The sequence below is a fragment of the Rhinoderma darwinii genome, chromosome 5 (genome assembly GCF_050947455.1).
Source record: "Rhinoderma darwinii isolate aRhiDar2 chromosome 5, aRhiDar2.hap1, whole genome shotgun sequence".
In the NCBI taxonomy this organism is placed as follows: Eukaryota; Metazoa; Chordata; class Amphibia; order Anura; family Rhinodermatidae; genus Rhinoderma; species Rhinoderma darwinii.
Window position 1 is genome coordinate 27,951,795 of NC_134691.1, and position 11,204 is coordinate 27,962,998.

Genomic DNA, 11,204 nt, shown 5'->3' on the forward strand with positions numbered 1-11,204 from the left:
TGGCTACAGAGGTGGATCTGTAGCCGTCTGTAATTGCGGAAGGGCAGGGCATTACCCAAGATGCTACCCTGGTTTGTTGAGAATCTAAATACGGATGTACCACAGACTGTATTTGCGGACAGCGTGCCGTATATGCGGATGAGTTACGGGTGACTATGGAACCATATTTGCGGGCAGTAAAAACCATTCCGGTCGTTTGCATGAGGTCTTAGACTGGCATGAAAATTCCAGGCTTAATAATTTTAGGAATGAGACAAGTTTTTTTTATTTAAAAAATGTGTATCATTTATATCTAATATTTTTTTTGTATGGTTTTTTGTTTGTTTGTGACATTGCTAGATACATTGCTGAGCTGTAAAGTAGACTGGAATACATGGGTTTTTGATGGCCGTTTACAATTATAGTAATTGACCGTTCTGAGGCGAGCACAGTGGTTATTATGAACAAAGCCCAAATGATTTCCATCCATCAGTCTTCAAGTGCTCTATTAGAATGAAGTTTTGGTTTGGAATTTTCTGCTTAGCAATTCCCGAAAATCACGTGGCGGTTGTTTTTTTTTTTTTTAAATTCAAAGAGGAGTCTAATGATAACCTCCAAACTGCATGGTCTAAGCAGAATAGAGGGCAGTCCAAATTCTGCAGCAAGTGGCTTCTGTATTCTTTTCATTGGTCCTGATTTCTCCTCTGCTTCCCACCAGTAAGGGTATGTTCACACGTAGTGAACAAAAACGTCTGAAAATACAAAGCTGTTTTCAGGCGCAAACAGCTCCTGATTTTCAGACGTTTTTGTAGCAACTCGCGTTTTTCGCAGCGTTTTTTACGGCCGTTTTTGGAGCTGTTTTTCAGTGGAGTCAATGAAAAACATCCCAAGTGTCCTGCACTTCTTTTGACGAACCGTCATTTTACACGCCCTATTTTGACAGCGACGCGTAAAATAAAGGCTCGTGGGAACAGAACATCGTAATTCCCATTGAAAGCAATGGGCAGATGTTTGTAGGCGTATTAGGGGCGTTTTTTTCAGGCGTAATTCGAGGCGTAAAACGCCTGAATTACGTCTGAAAACACTGCGTGTGAACATACCCTAAGGGAAAAAGTCCACCTGTAGTAATGCAGTAAATGGAAAACTGGGGAGGGGAGTGGAGGGGTATGCAGCTGTAGCTTCTATAATTTTTTGTGATCCTGTGAAATTGCATATTGTAAGAGGGTGCACAAGTGTGGGGGGGGGGATCTGATGTACAACACCATGGACTGTTTGGGCAGCTGAAAATCTCCACCAACATTAATATCATACCAGGAAAAGCCTTTACATTCAGAAAGCATGCAAGGAAAAGCAGTACATTTATTCAAGCCATGCAAAGGAAGTAGAAAAGACCCAAAATAAGCAGGTTACACACAACCGTTCATAATGTATATCTACAGAATCTTCATCTTAGATTTTGGAGTGGGTGGAATAATTAAACGGACACTAACTTTCCAGAAAACTTAGGCTTATCTTAGCGTATACCTGATATATATCAACTTCGTAATTTACTGTTAAAATGTAGATGTTTTATCCATGCAAGTTCTGTGTGAAGTTACTGCCACGAGGTGTCTAACTTTCTGTAATCTGCTGTCCACCCCCTTTTGTCAAGCAAAATATGTCCCTAGTTACAGAGGGGGAGGGACAGACTGCAAGAAGTGGGGGATGTCTCTTCACTGCCTGTCTATACAGTGGCAAGGAGGGAGCAGAGAGGGAAACGTATAGATGCTGCTGCCCATAGAAGTCTATGGAGGGGGAGCGTGGCCTGGACCCTGGTGGGCGAGGTTGCGTTGCAGGGGAGCTCCGCTGTAGAGGTCTGTCATCCTCCTACATCAGCAATATCGAGCTGTTGCACTACAGTCCTGCTACGGGGGGGGGGTTACGTTTTGAGCCCTTTCTGGCCCAAATCTTTTCAGCAGGAGTTTCGGGCCTAGTACAGACGTCCGATCCCCAGCCTAAATTTGCGGCCAGAGCCGGGCGGCAGCTACTTCCGGCCGGACCGCAGCAGTGCAATACACTGCAGCGGAGGCATCTGAAAACGGCCCACGAGAGTCTGCCCTAGTGTCTTGTTGCAGGAGGAGGCCAGGGCCAAGTGAGCACTCTGCAAGAGACAGCACTCCGGTGCATACAGCCACCATTTTGAGCTGGTGTTTCCTGAGGGCCCCATTTCTCCTCTCCAACTCCTTGTTGACGCTACAAGGAGTGGTGAGTGACTTTGGCTGCTGATGACATTGTGGGTACACTACAACCCCCCTGCTGCCCCTACTTGTACTGCGCAGATGTAATCTGGATATAATGTGACGCATGGAGGATCTCCCCCCTTCCCTATACCAATACTTCTAATCTGAGTTCTCTCTGCTCTTACATAATCCTGCAAATTGGGGTAATCCCATAATGGCCCCCTCCAAACAATCTAAAATTATGGACAAAATGGATAAATCCACTGGTCCTGCATTTGCGCCCCGTACATTGAGGCCTCCACCTCTCCTTACACACCCGTTGACTCTATGTCCATGTTGGACGTGTTAAAGGCTATTGCAAAATCTCGTACTTTTCTAACTGAGATCAAGGGTCGACACTTTAGAAACGCAACACTCCGCATGGCGGGCTAAACTGGACATCATGGAGAACTGTTTGGGTTGATGTAACATTCGCTTTGTTGGCCTGCCTGAAGGAGTGGAAAAGCCACACCCTGCTGCGTGATTGGAAAATTAGCACAAATGAACATTTGGTGATACTGCCCTTTCTCCTATGTTCTGTGTTGAGCGTGCACTTCGGATCCGGACTAGAGCTTTTATAATATATATATATATATATATATATATATATATATTTATTTATTTATTTATTTATTTATTTATTCATTAGATGGAGATAGGAGAGCAGGATTCTCCTCTTCTGTGTGTGCAGTGTATAGAAGACATGATAGCTGTTAGGCTCAGCTCACTAGCTCAGAGAAAACGGAGAATTAGAGAAAGAGCCTGCAGAGGGGAAAACTGCTAAACAATGCCACACACAAGTCCTATAATGACCAGAAATCGTGTTATTCCTCATGTACACACATATGACCGCTTATTCTGAAAAGTCACCGAAAAAGTTAGGTACGCTTTATGTAAAATTATGTCAAATCTGATAATGATTAAAAGAACTTGAATCTCTTTCTGCTTTTCAAAAAATGATAATGGAAATAAATCAAGGTATGTGTGTAAGTTGTTTTTTTTTCTAATTGTCTAAAATGAGGTGAGGGATTTTGGATCAATAAAAGGCTGTGGTGGTGCACCCCTGTGTACTGCTGGCTGCGCCCAGGATAAAGACGCTGTCCTCTATTAACCTAACAATTATTGCTCATAGTACGGTTGCAAAAAGACACACGTACATCAAGTTCAACCAAGGGATAGGAGAAAGGAAAGGGATATAGGTAAACTTTAAAACTTCATTTGCCCGCTATAGATCCAGAGGTAAAAAATAAAACATGAGGCATAAACCAATCTGCCCTAAAAAGAGAACCAATCTCTCCAGACGGAGGGAGTGCCCCTTGTTTTTTGATGGGATTTTGCATGGAACAGCTGATTTTATTACCTTCTTACAGATTTTATTGATTTATTTTGTAATTTTTAAAGGCTAATGTTAAACCCTCAGACTTATATATATATTTTATTTTTTTTATTTTTTTTGTCATGTATTGCCCTTTCACAGAAGTTGTAAGCCATGTGGGGCTTAATTTTTGTCGTTTATACTTGTTACCTATAGGAATAAATTTAACAATATAATTACCCAACATCTATTTTAACCCCTTTGTGACGTGATGTAACTGTATGCCACGATTGCCGATTAGGAGTATGGAGCGGATCTACGGACTGAGTACTCAGTATGTTACAGCCGACACCTCACAACAATGGGCAAGATTGGATATAATTCTAATCCTGGCTGTTTAACCACTTAGATGCCGCAGTCAATAGCGACCGCGGCATCTAAGCTATTAGAATGAGGGAGCACTGCCTCCACCAGACCATCGCATCCCAATGGACACTATCGCAGGGTACCGATGGTTGCCTAATGAAGGCCCCCAGGTCTGCCATGTTCCTCTTTTTAAACCCTGTCAGGTATTTCAGTGTATGGTACTAGCATTTAAACAATTGCTTGTTCAAGACCCCTAGGGGGACTAAAAAAAAAAAAAGTCAGTTTTTTTAAAATATAAAAGTAAATAAATTCCATAAAGTAAAGTCGCTGTAAAAGTCTGAATGTTATAATGTTAATCAACCCACACGGTGAACGTCGTAAAATAAAACCCATCAGAATTGCTGTTTTTTGGTCACCGTAGCTCCCGAAAAAGGTGATCAAAAAGTACCAGAAAATGTTACCAAAAAAACTACAACTACAACTTAATCTATGAAACAATAAAAAAGTTATGGCTCTCAGAATATGGTGACACAAACAATTTTTATTTTTAATAATTTGTTTTTTCTTTGTAAAAGTGGTAAAACATAAAAAAAACTATATAAATTTGGTATTCGTATTGACCCGTAGAACAAAGTTAACATGTTGTTTCTACCGCATGATAAATGTCATAAAAAGATAACCCAAAAAACAAAAGGTAGAATCGCTATTTTCTTCCCATTCCACCCCACAAAGAATTCGTTTTCCGTTTCCCAGTACGTTATTTGGCACGTTAAATGGTGCCATTAGAAACTACAACTCGTCCCACAAAAAACAAGTCCTCATACAGCTATATCAACCGAAAGAGAAAAAAGTTATGGCTTTTGAAATAAAACTAAAATAAAAAATGAAAAATGGCTGCAGCTAATCCCATTTATCATTTGTCCCATTATTTTACATTAGTTCTTCCCAGTCCATATCCTGAATTGCAGCCCTCATCCTGGGGAAATTGACCTTCTTAAAATTAAGTGTTTTTGCCCTCCCAGCCTGCGTTTGTTTTTTACAGTATAGGTAAAATATAACTATATTGTGATCACTGTTACCGAGGTTTTCACGAACATTGACATTCCCAACAAGATCTGCATTATTAGAAATGACCAGATCCAACAGAGCTTCACCTCTAGTCGGGTCTTCCACAAACTGGCCCATTAAATTTTCTCCCCTTTGCAGTTGAAGCCGAACCATGACGCCCATTAATACCTGGGTAATTTAAAATCTCCCATTATCACTACAGTACCCGCCTGTGCAGCCCGCTCCATCTGTTTATATAGCTGACCTTCCATCTCCTCAGTTATATTGGGGGGGTCTATAGATAACACCAAAAGTAATTTTGTCAGTGTTTACCTCCCTTTGTAATTCCACCCACAAGATTTCAATCTCCTCAAAATCGTCACCAGCTATTGTCTCTTTCACACTCGCCTTCATATCACTTCTCATATAGAGACATACACCACCGCCTTCATATCACTTCTCACATACAGACATACACCACCGCCTTCATATCACTTCTCACATAGTCATACACCACCGCCTTCATTTCACTTCTCACATACAGACATACATCACCGCCTTCATATCACTTCTCACATAGTCATACACCACTGCCTTCATATCACTTCTCACATACAGACATACACCACCGCCTTCATATCACTTGTCAGTCATACACCACCGCCTTCATATCACTTCTCACATACAGACATACACCACCGCCTTCATATCACTTCTCACATACAGACATACACCACCGCCTTCATATCACTTCACATACAGACATACACCACCGCCTTCATATCACTTCTCACATACAGACATACACCACCGCCTTCATATCACTTCTCACATACAGACATAAACTATCGCCTTTCCTATTTGTCCTGTCTTTCTGAAACCATGTATAACCCTGTAGATTTACAGCACAGTGATGTCAAAAGTCTAGCCATGTTTCAGCAACACCAACTATATCTGTTTTTCCAGTGCCAAGGCCTCCAGCTACCCCATTTTACTTGCTAGACATCTGGCATTTGTGGACATACACTTTAAGTTGCCATCCAAATTTTTCACATTCAGTTTCAGGAGCGTGATTTCTGGGCATATTTATGTTCAATGTTGATTTCTGGCAAAAGGATCTCCTTATCCTAGTCCCCCCCCCCCCCACCACCATGTACATTTCTCCACCCATCAATATAGTTTGACCCCTCTCTAAGAATTACTCCTCATATAGGGAACATTTTGGGTAATAGCTGTGTATCAGGAAATTGCTATAAATACAGTCTATACAGTACTGTGTTTATTTTAAAGGTATGTTCACACAGCAGAAATTTTGCTTCCCGCTAGCTGTTTTTTGTTTGTTTTTTAGCTAGCAGGAAAAGAAGCGTTCTGCCCGAACCTTCCATTGAAGTGAATGGGAGGAGGACACTTCCTGCCTGGAGAAGTTGTTGCCAGCCAAGCAAATGTAATATAACGTAATATGGTATATAGACCGGGCTTATCTTCATTAGACAACCCCTTTAAAGGGGTTATGTGGGTACCAAAAATGATTAGCAGTGTACTCATTGCAGTATGTGAGTACATTTCTAATATACATATAGTCTAGTTGCACAGCCTTTTTTGACATGTGATCGGCCCAGCTGTACTCTATATACAAGCAGTAGTACAGCAATTACATGGAGTAGAGTGGGGCCGGACTGTGCAACTAGACTTCTGGTCCAATGGCAGGGCTATCATTTATGACAATCTCAGAATCAGGGGGACGGGAATGTATATTAGTGGGTGTACTCACATACTGCAGTTACTACACTGCTAATCATTTTTGGTTCCCAAATTACCACTTTAAGGAGACCTAGAAGTATGAGCACTTACAGTTTTCTACAATTGGCATTCATTTAGGGATCACTCAAGTCTCTGAAACCTGTTTTTATATATTTTAATGTGCGGCTAATATTGTATGGAAGTTAGCAATGGAACCTTTCATTCTAGACATTGGTGATAGTCCCAGATGGTGGACCCCGATGATGTGACTGACACAATAGTCAAAAGTAGAGAGTTACCACAGCACTGAACCGCCAGAGCAGTGCACGCCTCTTCAGAACCCGGTCCAAGGTCCTCAGTATCAGGCAAACAATGGACAAGGAGGCAGCACTTCTAATAAAACGTAGAAAACCTTTAATCACCCATGCAACGTTTCAATCCCTCAGGACTCAAGCATAGTAAAACACATCCAAAATCCAAGTATTTAAGGACTCACAGAGTCAATTGGCAATAAATCAGTGATCAAATAAAAAACAATAAATATATGTATAAGTAATAACAAATAAATCAATTGTAAAATACAGACAGGCATAAGGGTGAAAATTGCGTGTGTACATACAGTTTAATCAGGGACTGGTACAGACAATAAGCAGTCCAAGTGTAAACAGTGAATAAATAGTTAATAGATCACCCAGGTGTATATATTAAAAAACAAGATTACATACTGTCATTTGTGGAGGGCGGAAAGACATACTCCTAGTGCGTTTACGACATCCCTGCATACCAGCGGCGTGTGTCCCACATGTGTATGAGGAAGCATGTCTCATTAGTGAGTATGTGCCGAAATCCCGCGAGATTACGCTATGTAATTCTCGCGCATGTGCGGTTGTACCATAACTCACGCGGCGGCCATTTTGAAAGATGGCAAAGGGATCATCCAAGTCTTGGCGAACTGCTAGTCCATGATTGGCTGTAAAGCCACATCAAGGGAAGGGACTACAAAATCCGTTTAATGCCCTAAGAGCAGAGGAGGGGGGAATCTAGAGGGGACAAAGGGGACTAAAATAGATCCCATAGGTTAACTATAATATATCAGGAAGTGCAGCATGTAAACCAGTGTAAAAAACATCCGGATGCTAGCACAAATTAATATGTAAAAATTATATTGTAGATTCTATCATAGTGTATGGAAATATTTATACAAACCCCCAAACTGTTATACATGGCAAATAAAACGGTATGAGTCCCTGCATATCCAAAGTAATATCCCACTTCAAAGAGAGAATAGACATGAAAAGATATGAACCAAGCAGGGAAAATATATTCAGCTTGGATAGATGTTTGTAGGCACCCGAAACCCAAGGAGATAGTAAAATCCGCAAAATGTATCTGCAAATGACAATAAAGAATAATAAGAAAAGATAGAGATTATGTATGTTACAAATATATATCATCTCATTATACAAATATATGCAAAAAATGTGTTCAAATTTTACATACAAAGAAAGATGACGTATATAGATCAAAGAAGGTACCATGAACTGAACGAACAGCAGTATATAAAGTGATATCAACATCTCATGGCCGCACCAACCTTAAAATCAATATTTAGACCCTGTGGAGATAGGGAGTTTAACTTAAAAATCCACTCAAGCTCCCTACGTTTAAGTCGCAAGACTCGGTCTCCACCCCTCCGGTGTATAGGTATGTGGTCAACGATCCAAAATGTTAGATCACTGACCACATGCCCTGCTGAAACAAAGTGTGATGACACCGGTAAATCCAGTCTTTTGGTTCTAATGGTAGATTTATGTTTATTTAAACAGACTCGGCACGCTTGAGTTGTTTCTCCAACATAAATTAATTTACAGGGACACTGAAGTACATATATAACGTGGGACGATGCACAGGTCAAAAAATTTTTAAGGTGAAAGACCTTTCCACTAGTCGGGTGACAAAATGTGCTACTCTTGACCATATTGTTACAATTAGTGCAATTCAGACAAGGGAAACATCCCAATTTTTTAGGAGCCAGGGTTGACTGGCGATTAGTACAAAGAGGTCCCACGTCAGCATGTACCAGTTGGTCCCTCAGATTTTTCTGACGTCTAAAGGCCATCATCGGGGGCCGACCAAATTCAGGAACTGTATCGGAAAGATTCGCAAGAATACCCCACTCATGGCGTATGATGCTGGAGACTGATGTCCGACTATGTAGAGACAAAAGCCAATCTACCAGAAGGCTCTCGTTTGTGAGGTGTCAGTAACTGTTCTCTAGTAACCATCTCCACCCTATCCCTCTGTGTCTGTAGGAGGGCTCGAGGATATCTACGCTCGGCGAACTTATCACTCATCTCGTCGAGGCGCGGTCCTAGACATTGGGGCTCTGCCACTATCCGTTTGACCCTTAGCATTTGGCTAAAAGGTAGTGATTCCACCATCCGTCGAGGATGTTGACAATTGCGATCGGTATCCTTTTGATGGGCACTCACTAATAATCAATACAAAAACTGAGCAAAACTGACCATCTCATTTAACCCTTTAGGGACAACGGTCTATAGGTTCATAATCCATTTGCATTCACGTTGAGCAAGGATTTTTTGGATGTTACCAACTCTACTTCCCAATAGGATTTTGTCAATACCCCCAAATTTCAAGACCCTCCAATTACCTTGACGATGTTCCCGAAAATGACAAGGTATTGGTTTCAATTTGATAAATTTTTCATCAGTCTTCATGGCTCCTTTTATGTCCCTCACATGTTCCATGATCCTTACACGAAGTTCTCCTGATGTGAGACCCACATATATCAATCGACAGGGACAAATCGCATAATGGATCGGCGGCAGTTGAGCGGCAAGTGACGCTGTGACAGATCTTGTATTCCCTTGACCCTGAGGAATTGGTAAAATTTTGAAATCCAGTCATCAAGCAGCAAGCTCCTCAATCACCACATGAGTATGATCCCCATTTGGGCCCCTTAGAATTAAAGATAAACCCTGAAGTAGGGGCTACATAGTGGCACTTGACTAGGATGTCCCCCAGATTGCGTGATCTACGTGAAGTAATCAGAGGAAAGTCTGATAAAACTAAACTTAAATCCGCATCTGTATGTAAGAGCGGCCAGAATCTCTCAAAAATGGTTTTCATTTCATGCCATTGAGCATGATATCCAGTGATAAATCTTACCCGTTCATTGCTGTCTCTTTTCTTTGGTCTAGGTATAAGTAGGTAATTTCTCCGCGTATTTTTTGCTCTCACATATCCTTGCTCAATATATTTCGTTTTATATCCTCTAGCATTAAATCTTTTCGTAAGGTCAGATGCCTGTTTTTCAAAAGCGGTCTCAGTCGAACAAATCCGACATGCTCTTAAAAATTGCTCTGTTGGAACTGCTCTCAAAGTCTGTGGTGGATAAAACGATTTGGTATTAAGAAAAGAATTGACAGATGTCGTCTTTCTAAATATATCAGTACTAATTAGTCCATCTATGGCTTTAAAAGGAAGGTGTCATGATTTTATTATTTTTTTCATTATATTGCTTTTAATATAATATTAACAAAAAATTTATATAATTGTGTTCTTATTTTTTACTTTTTAATGTATTTTTACTTTTACTTCTCTATGGGGGCTGCCATTTTTTTTTCATCTTTGTATGTGTCGATTATACAGTGTATATTATGTTCGTCTATGATGTGTGTATTATGTTCGTGTGATACTGTCTGCTGAGCTCTGTATCTATTCCTCCTACACTGTGCAGTCGCTCAGAAAATGGCGGCACACAGTGTAGGAGGTTTGAAAACATTCAAACCCCTCCTTCTCCTGGCACTAGCCAGAAGAAGGGAGAGCGGATTGTGTGAGGACACTAGAGGAGAGTGTGTCCACCCCAAATTTGCAGCATAAATCAATGAGGTTGCTTTACCACAGTGACCATACTGCAATTTGGGAACTGCTCCCTCTAGTGGCCAGAACATGGAAATGTTATAAATTAGAATCTAATTTATAATATTTCCTGACTTGTAAAAAAATTAAAACAATGTGTAATCACTTAAATACTAATTGTTTAACTGAAAAAAAAAATAATAATTTCTAGCGACACATTCCCTTTAACAAATCTAGAGTCAAGAAATTCAATATCAGTCCGACTCACACTAGAAGTCAGACGAATATTCAGCTGGTTGACATTCAAACCTGCAAGGAAGGTTTCCAACTTCCCTGTAATGACGGGGTAGAGACAGACGGGTGAGCCCTAATCTACCCGCCACTCAGTCCCTGCCTACTTGCACGACCCGTCTTAGGTGACGGCGTACAACTGGGCGACGGTCCCTATGCTCAATATGTGCACGACAGACAAACAGACAAGGGTACACAGAAGCTAAGGGAAATGGGGCAGTTGCCCACGGCAACACCGTGAGCAACAAGAGTAGTGAACGAGCTGAGTCAAACCAGGAGTGTACGAGGTACCAAACGCAGAGCAGGAGCGTAGTCAGTAAAGCCAG